The sequence below is a fragment of the Adiantum capillus-veneris genome, chromosome 22 (genome assembly GCF_014529385.1).
Source record: "Adiantum capillus-veneris isolate H3 chromosome 22, ASM1452938v2, whole genome shotgun sequence".
In the NCBI taxonomy this organism is placed as follows: domain Eukaryota; kingdom Viridiplantae; phylum Streptophyta; class Polypodiopsida; order Polypodiales; family Pteridaceae; genus Adiantum; species Adiantum capillus-veneris.
Window position 1 is genome coordinate 100,640,401 of NC_140952.1, and position 8,003 is coordinate 100,648,403.

General features: G+C 41.3%; 1 pseudogene; it reads right to left on the minus strand.

The window, feature by feature from the left end:
- Positions 1–2,868: 2,868 nt before the first annotated feature.
- On the minus strand, positions 2,869–5,185 carry LOC147429911 (uncharacterized; annotated as a pseudogene).
- Between the last annotated feature and the right edge of the window lie 2,818 nt (positions 5,186–8,003).

The window sequence follows — 8,003 nt, forward strand, 5'->3', positions numbered from 1 at the left end:
TGACTTGCTGACACACCAACACTGATCATGTGCGAGCTCCCTTGAGTTGCGAACTCACAACGTCTCGCAAAGACGTGGGTGTAGAAAGAGCTTGAGGTTACTTTAAACCATCTCTCCTCAACCCATTGACCCTGCCATCAAACTGTCATTTAAGATGCCTAGCAGCTACTGTCTAATGCATAGCCATCTATTTCGCCCCACTACTCAACTGCATGTTGAGGTGACGACAGTCGAGAGATGGCTCAAGTAGATTGCACATTATTAACTATGATGGATCAAATTGGCACAACCTACAACATGGTATAATTGTAACTAGGCAACAAGCAGAGGGGACCTCTGATCACATCCATGAAGAGAATTGTAGCCAGGTTGTGCCTCTTTCCATTCATGATATAGCCATGGTGCCAACTAGCTTGCAAGGCTTTACAAATTAGAGTTGATTAGGATGGTTGACGTCCCATAAACTAATGTGTGTAGGCGGGCACACAATCAAGAGGACGTGGACTAGCAGATTACATACATAAATATTGACTTGCTTCATGGTACCCTGTGACCAAAGAGTGCATTGCATGCAACTTCGATTGTAATAAGCACCTCATTATCATTGTTCTTGGAGCTTCCATGAAGCATCAGAGTTAAGGGCCAAGGTCAATGAGACAAAGATCTGCCTACACAAAATGGCTAGCGGTTGATTTCTATTATAATCTCTCGAGGCAATTCAATCATAGAAGGGGCAAGATGGCAACTAGAGAGTTTTTATAAGATCCTAGGAACTAGCACATACACATCTCCACCCAACCATGCCATATATTGGCAATTGGCATGCTAAATATTACCTCCTTAATGGCATGTGAGTCATGGCCCTTGGCCTCATATTACTCTCCCCTTGGAGAAGCATTTTTGTCCTTGACAACACAAGTGGTGATATCTTCATAAGAACACTAATGTCGTCATCCTTCACGGATCTAGTTGTCTATTTGACCTCTACACGGTTCAATAGGAGGTTTGATGAAACCAAAACATTTTGATTTTCTACATCGTTGTCCCTTTGCAATTGTTTGTGTAACTAGCTTATATCCAAAAGAGTGTGTAGAAGCTTGATTTATAACACTTGAGCACTTTAAATGAGTTACCACACTAAGAGGTGTTTAAATGAATGACTAGGTTGCACACTTTGTAAATATACTGGAACATGCAAGAATACCTCTTCTCAACTTTCCATGAAAACGACATGCTGACATAACTCGTCAACAAAGATTAAGTCCTTGACGTGCTATCATTTCTCATCAGTAAAAAACCCCACCATAACTGATGATCAGGATTGAGAACCTGATCTAAACATGTAGGAACTAAACCTAGTTGCAACATGTTTTGCATCATGATAAGGAAAGTCCAATTAGAGAGAGGACCTTTCCAATTGGATTGGTTTTGCCTAGCATACGCTCTTAGCATATCCTTTAGCACGAGATTAACAAGAATGACCTTTCCAATTGGATTGCTTTTTGTTAACGTACGCTTGTAGCCTATCCTCTAGCATGAGATTAACACTTATACATTACGAAATGCTTCATAAGCTATAACAGTCTCAACAGTTTGAGCCGATATTATAAGTGCTTTTCACAATCTATACTAGCATGTATACATCACAATTCAACATTGCCATATGTAAAATGTGAGCTTATATCCCTAGTTTTCTAATTCCCAAACATGTGTGCCAGAGCCCTTAATGCAAAGTCAGTTGGCAATAGCTAAGCATGGTTAGAAGCCTTGCTACATAACAAGAAATCTTTTCCAAGTGAAAGGTTAAAACACAAAAAAACAAGAACTTCTTGAAATTTTCTAACCTATTGCCCCTTGGTGGCCAATTGTCCTGAAATCCAAAAGTAAATGCTCACTTAAGAGTGAATTTTCATTATGCTTTTGTCATCCTTATGTTTGAATCTGACTCATAGCCATGTATATTGCTAGGTTGAGAGTTGTTGTATGTACCATGCACGCTTGGATTGGTTTATTTTGGCACTCAATGAAATATCATTCAGACATGTTGCAAAGTCCTCCCAAGTTCATATGTTGATAGCATATTCCAAACTTTGGAAGTTCCTACGCAATATGATTTAAATTGAAGCCATGCTTCACCTAAGGGTAACATAAGAATAAAACATGATGGAGTGTTTGTGGTCATAGCTAATGGATGCTCTTGCTGAACATATTGATGGCATGGCAATAATTGACATTGGTAAGCTTTTATAGAGAATCGGCCGTGTTGAATCGTATTAAAGTACTTTAGATTGCCCAATCTTGGAAAGAGATAGCTTAGCCATCAAACTTCATTGAACTGCAAGCCCCTTCTTGACCAAAGCAACTTTTGCTTGCCAAGATGACTTTGTAAAAAATTGGCAAGATTTAATAAGTGCAAAGTTGTAAACTTGAAAGCTAACTTGCTTAACGACATGCTTGAATGACCACCCTTGGCACTGGAATTCATATCTTCACGCGGTGTGATTTGACTATGTAGGATGCATCACCTATGTAGAAGCCATGCTTCACCATGTAAAATTATCTTGATCGACCGAAGCTCAAAAAAACTTTGCCTAGGAACCATACCCTAGAAAAAATTCAAATCCAAAATTTAGAATAGAGAGAGAGATGCCTCTGCCAGCTCTTGAACAACAAAGAGCTTGCCATGCCGAACATCCTTCACCCTTCATCAAGGCTAACAACAGGGCTTGCCTTTGCATCATTGAAGCCTTGTCATGCTTCAACTTTGGAGAATTATACCAAAATTAATAATAGGAAGAACTTAGAAGTTAAAACTCTAATTTTAACGTACCACCGGCTTAGAAAAGCCCTTGGTACTACTCACTTGAACTAAGGAGTAACTTGTCTCCTTCTTCGGCTATCCTTCATGCTTCGATATAATTTCTTTGTGTATTTCATTGAGATTCCATTGAATTGAGTGGGAACCTCAGAAAATTGGAAGACTTGTGATGCAAGCTCCAGTTGCTTTGAGCATCCTATGGTGCCTTGCCCTTTGGCGGCTTCTGTAGGCAATATTTCCTTGTGGAAAGCAAGCTTCGAAGCCTTGCTGCTGTGAAATTTGGCTATGGAAATGTTGTTAAGTTAGAGATGAGAATAAAAATTATTGTGCCTTGAACTAGAGGCTTTGCAAGATTAATGATGTTAGAAAATTTCTTGTGCCATGAACTAGAGGCTCCACAAGATAACTGATGTAGAAACCCAAAGGCTTATTGTGTGTACCTTTGTTAGTCGGGGGCGGGGGGCTAAAGTGGGTGCCCAATTTAACTCCATATGTGGATGCACCGCAAAACAATAAGAATGGCCATGGAAACTTTGAAGTTAGTGAGCAAAGGGTAGATCGCTGGCCTGTACATACAAAATTTCCTCGCGCCACAAAAATGTCCCATGGTGTAGGCAATCCCACTGACATCCTTTGCAACACAATTTGTGCAAGTCCATGCTACCCACTTCCTCTATACAAGAGTACACTCCCATGCACGATACTTACTACTTCGAGATCGCCATGGAAATTCCCCTTTATAAGGGGGTGCTCATGCTGCCCTGTACTCAACTTACCCCACCATGGAAGAGAGAGAGAGAGAGAGAGAGAGAGAGAGAGAGAGAGAGAGAGAGAGAGAGAGAGAGAGAGAGAGGGAGGTTGAGCATCCAAGCATGCTAGTGCGGCTCGACCATGCTTCTTCCCCTCCTTCCTTGCTACCTTGAGCCATAATACCAATATAAGAGGTTGAGAACTAGAACATGCACATCTCCCCCCAAACATGCCATCTATAAGCCCTTGGTCTGATAAGTATAGTCCCCCCCTTAACCTCATGTGAGTCCTCGCCCTAGGCCTACCCAAGGGCCAGGACTCACAAGCTTATCTCCCCCCAACCATGCCATATATAAGCCCTTGGCCTGTTGAATATAGCCCCTTAATTGCATGAGAGAAGCCATATTATAATTAGGTCTCTTTGTGTTGTTTATAAGTTATGACCTCAAAAAGGGAGAGCAAGGAGCTTTGATATATATATATATATATATATATATATATATATATATATATATATATATATATATATATATATATATATATAGATATATAGATATATAGATATATATATATATATATATATATATATATATATATATATATATATATGTGTGTGTGTGTGTGTGTGTGTGTGTGTGTGTGTGTGTATACACACACACACACACACACACACACACACACACACACACATATATATATATATAGAGAGAGAGAGGGATAGATAGATAGATAGATTCATTATCGTCCACGGAGGTCAGATATGACCTTTGGGACCAAGAAAACATACATGGTTGGACCTCTTACCAGAGGAGTACATGGAGAATCATGGCTAAGGTGGATACAACAAAATTTGTGACATATGTCACTTAGGGGAGAGAGAAGGGGAAGATGGCTTGGGGGTTTTTGGAGCCCGAAATTCTTCAATGGTGGCTTTGCCGCCTCGATAGACGGCCCATTTGTCGGCTGCTCGTGCCTCTCGAACATTTTGGAGTTCTTGTTTCTTGACTTTAAGTTGGTCAGGTGTCAAGGCCTCACTTATCCATACTGTGGTGCCCTTGAGGAGTCGTGCTTGTTGTAGAAGTGTAATGCACGCCTCTTTAGTCTTGAAGACCAAGATGCCTTGGTTGGTGCGGTTGTCCTGGTGAACCCTCTCAATTGTGTTGGGGTCAAACTCGGTTGGGTGGATGGCTTGGTTGAGTTTCACTAGGGTTGTAGTGTAGTCGTCGTTCTCTTCCCACCAAGTAGATGGCAGGCTGCCGATATGAACAGATAGTGCTAGTCCTTCCCGTCTCGACGGCGTTCTTGCATGCACTCTTCTACTTTGGAGGAGACCGCCGCGGTTGCTGCTTGGACTTGGGTGGCAAGTTTGGCCATGCTTGCGGTGAAGGTGCTTTAGACTTCCTTTGCTTTGGCGAGACAATGCTTGCTATCATCTTTCTTTTGAGACTCCAAGGAGGAGAAACGTGCCTCAAGGGCTACAAGATGCGCCTTGAGCTCTGCGTTCTCATCCTTGAGCTCTCAAATTTGAGAGTGAAGGCGGTCCATCCGATCCACCCGTGGGGTGGGCACAAAAAGCCATGTCCGCTTGATTGGGGAGAGAGATCCTCTTCGTTGCATCGTAGGTCTGAGATTTTTTCCATTGTAGTCGAGGGCGTAGATTACCCTTGCAGTGATGAAGCACAGATTTTTTGAGTTTCTGTGGGACGGGTTGCTTAGGTTAGGGCAATGGGTAGAGTATGTTTCCTTGCCCCCTTGGTGAAATGACAAGGTGTCGTGGGACGGCGGCGCGGCTTGGCTTGGCCTGAGCATAGCGCGTGAAGCGCTCGACCTGGCCTGGTTGGGCTGGTAATGCACGGACGCAGGCCCGAACAGAGTGCACGACAACGCACAGAGACAGGCTCGACAGAGCGCAGAGACCTTGCTGGACTGGAGTGGCGCACAAAAAGAGAGAGAGAGAGAGAGAGAGAGAGAGAGAGAGAGAGAGAGAGAGAGAGAGAGAGAGAGAGAGCTAATGGAGAGTGGAGCAGGATAATGGAGACTCTTAGAATTTGCCTATTGAAGGATATGCATAGAAAGAGCTAGCTAAGGGGGCTCTGGACATTGTGATAGAGGAAATAGGGGGCATCCTTTGTATGTGCAATCATTTTGTTTGTATGCTCCATGTGTGTAGATCTATTTTGTAAAAGACCAAATGACTTAAGTCTATGAGAAAAATATCAAATTACATCCATGTTTTATATGATCTCATGAGAGAGAGAGAGAGAGAGAGAGAGAGAGAGAGAGAGAGAGAGAGATATCAATTCTTAATATGAGAACTCTATCTTATTTGACAAAAGTTTGATATTTCTACACAATTATATTTACAAAAGGGATTTTATAATGCAATTTTTGGAAAAACCTCATGAGTTTTGTAAGAAAAAAGGGTTATTTTATTGCTTCAACATGTGAGTTGAGGGTTTCCTAAAGGAATCGTTGAATGCACATTGTATGAAAAATTTCTTTGAAACCCCCAAGTTATTAACCTAATATTGAACCTTGACTTTTTAAAGTATTTGTCTTGGTATCTATCTTATGACACAGACTTGAGCAAAATCTTGAGACTAATATGCTTCTTTCCTTGGTGCAAGACTCTGTAGTAGTTTTGCCTTTTGCCTTTTGTGTTTTGGGCTTGAGTGAAGCGGAGCGACCCTGGTACCGCTCTGGACGATTTGTGAAACCTCTCATGAAAAAGGTGTGATTTGCTACAAAAAGCCTGGGTAGTTTTCCTTTTTGGCAACAAACTTGTTTTGTATAATATCCTTAACTTGGAGTAGACTTTTTGGTGCCCGTTTCCCTTCTATGTGATTGTTTTTTTATTATGTGTGGTCTCTTGTTTTGTCTTAGGCTTTTCATTGTTGCTTAATTTGACCTCCACTAAGGTCTTGATTTGATACTTGAATCAATAGGGTAAAGGAGCCAATTTAGAGATGATTTCTTTTGTGTGGTCCCTTGTTTTGTCTTAGGCTTTTTCTTGTTGGTTGATTTTAGCTCCACTAAGGTCTTGATTATCTACTTGGAACCCCCAGGGTAAAGGAGATAATTTAGAGACAAAAATTTTGAGCCCAAAGTCACGAATGGACCCACCCTGAACTTTCTGAGAATCTTGGTTATGTGTTTTATTGTGATTTGCTAAAAAGTGTTTCTAATGCACCCTCAAAAGTGAATTTTTCCAAATGGAGCATTAAAAAAAATTCTAAAAAATATCAATCTCGGGATCATCTGATTCACCTTTTCATGAGTATTCTGGCGCAATGTCTACATATTCAAAATGATTAGATTTGTAAAGGCCCCCCCCCCCCCCAAAAAAAAATAAAAACCCAAAAAACCCCAAAGAATATTAAAATGGTTAGCATTTTCACAAACTATCTTCAAACTGGCTCCTTCACCCTACTTTGGAAGCCCTTAGCCATCAAAATATCCTTGTGCCTTGGCTTCCAAGACCACTTCCTCGTTGGTTTCCAAAGGATCCAAACTCTCAAGAAAAGGGAAAAGGCCGAGTCCAACCATCACCTTTTGATGGAGCATACCTTGAGGCCTTACATGACCTTCAATACCTAGCAACACGCACTAGCACCCCATTATATGAGGACTCGACTCTTCTAATCCCCTTTGTCAAGCAACTACTCAAGTGAACCTATCAACATGTACCACTTTATGATCTTGTTCACATGGACCAAGGTTAGAAGTGACACACTCTAAGATTAGAAGTGATACACTCACCATTATTTAGTCTTAGTATCCAGGGGGTCACTTGAGTGGGGGGCATCTACGCTTGTGGCCCACAACCAACCATGTGATTAGCTTTGGCCAACATCCCTTAGTGTCTATAGAATCCCCTTGCCTCATGCTCATTGATGGAGCCTCTAGACTTAATTTTATGTCGAATTTCACTATGATAGCTCTTAAACAACCCTACCTCTGCTGCTCATACTCATCTTAGCTTACCAACACACAATGCTCCCAATGGGCATTGTGGAGTGGTTCCCTTTGCTAGTACAAGTAGGCCCCTTTACAAGTACAACTTTGCTTTCAAATTATCTTTTTGATTCTTTTGTCTTCCCTAGGTGGTTTAAGGCTCTCCTCTACTTATCGGCCAACCATGGCTGAGGCACACTAAGGCATTGCATGATTGGGAGATGATGCAATGTGGATCACAACTCATAGTCATCAAATGCAACCTATCAAACTTGAAGAGGGAGTTGATGTGAACATCCAATAAAGCTCCATCTCTATGTTTTCTAAGCCAGAGGCACCCTCCACATGATGCTATGGGGGTTCACCTATAAGAAGAAGTCTAAATAAGATGCATTTCAAAAAAGTATTTTAAAACCCCTATATCTATGTGCAATAGGATAATAAAATGACCCTTTTTCTTAAGAAACTAATTGTTTTCCCA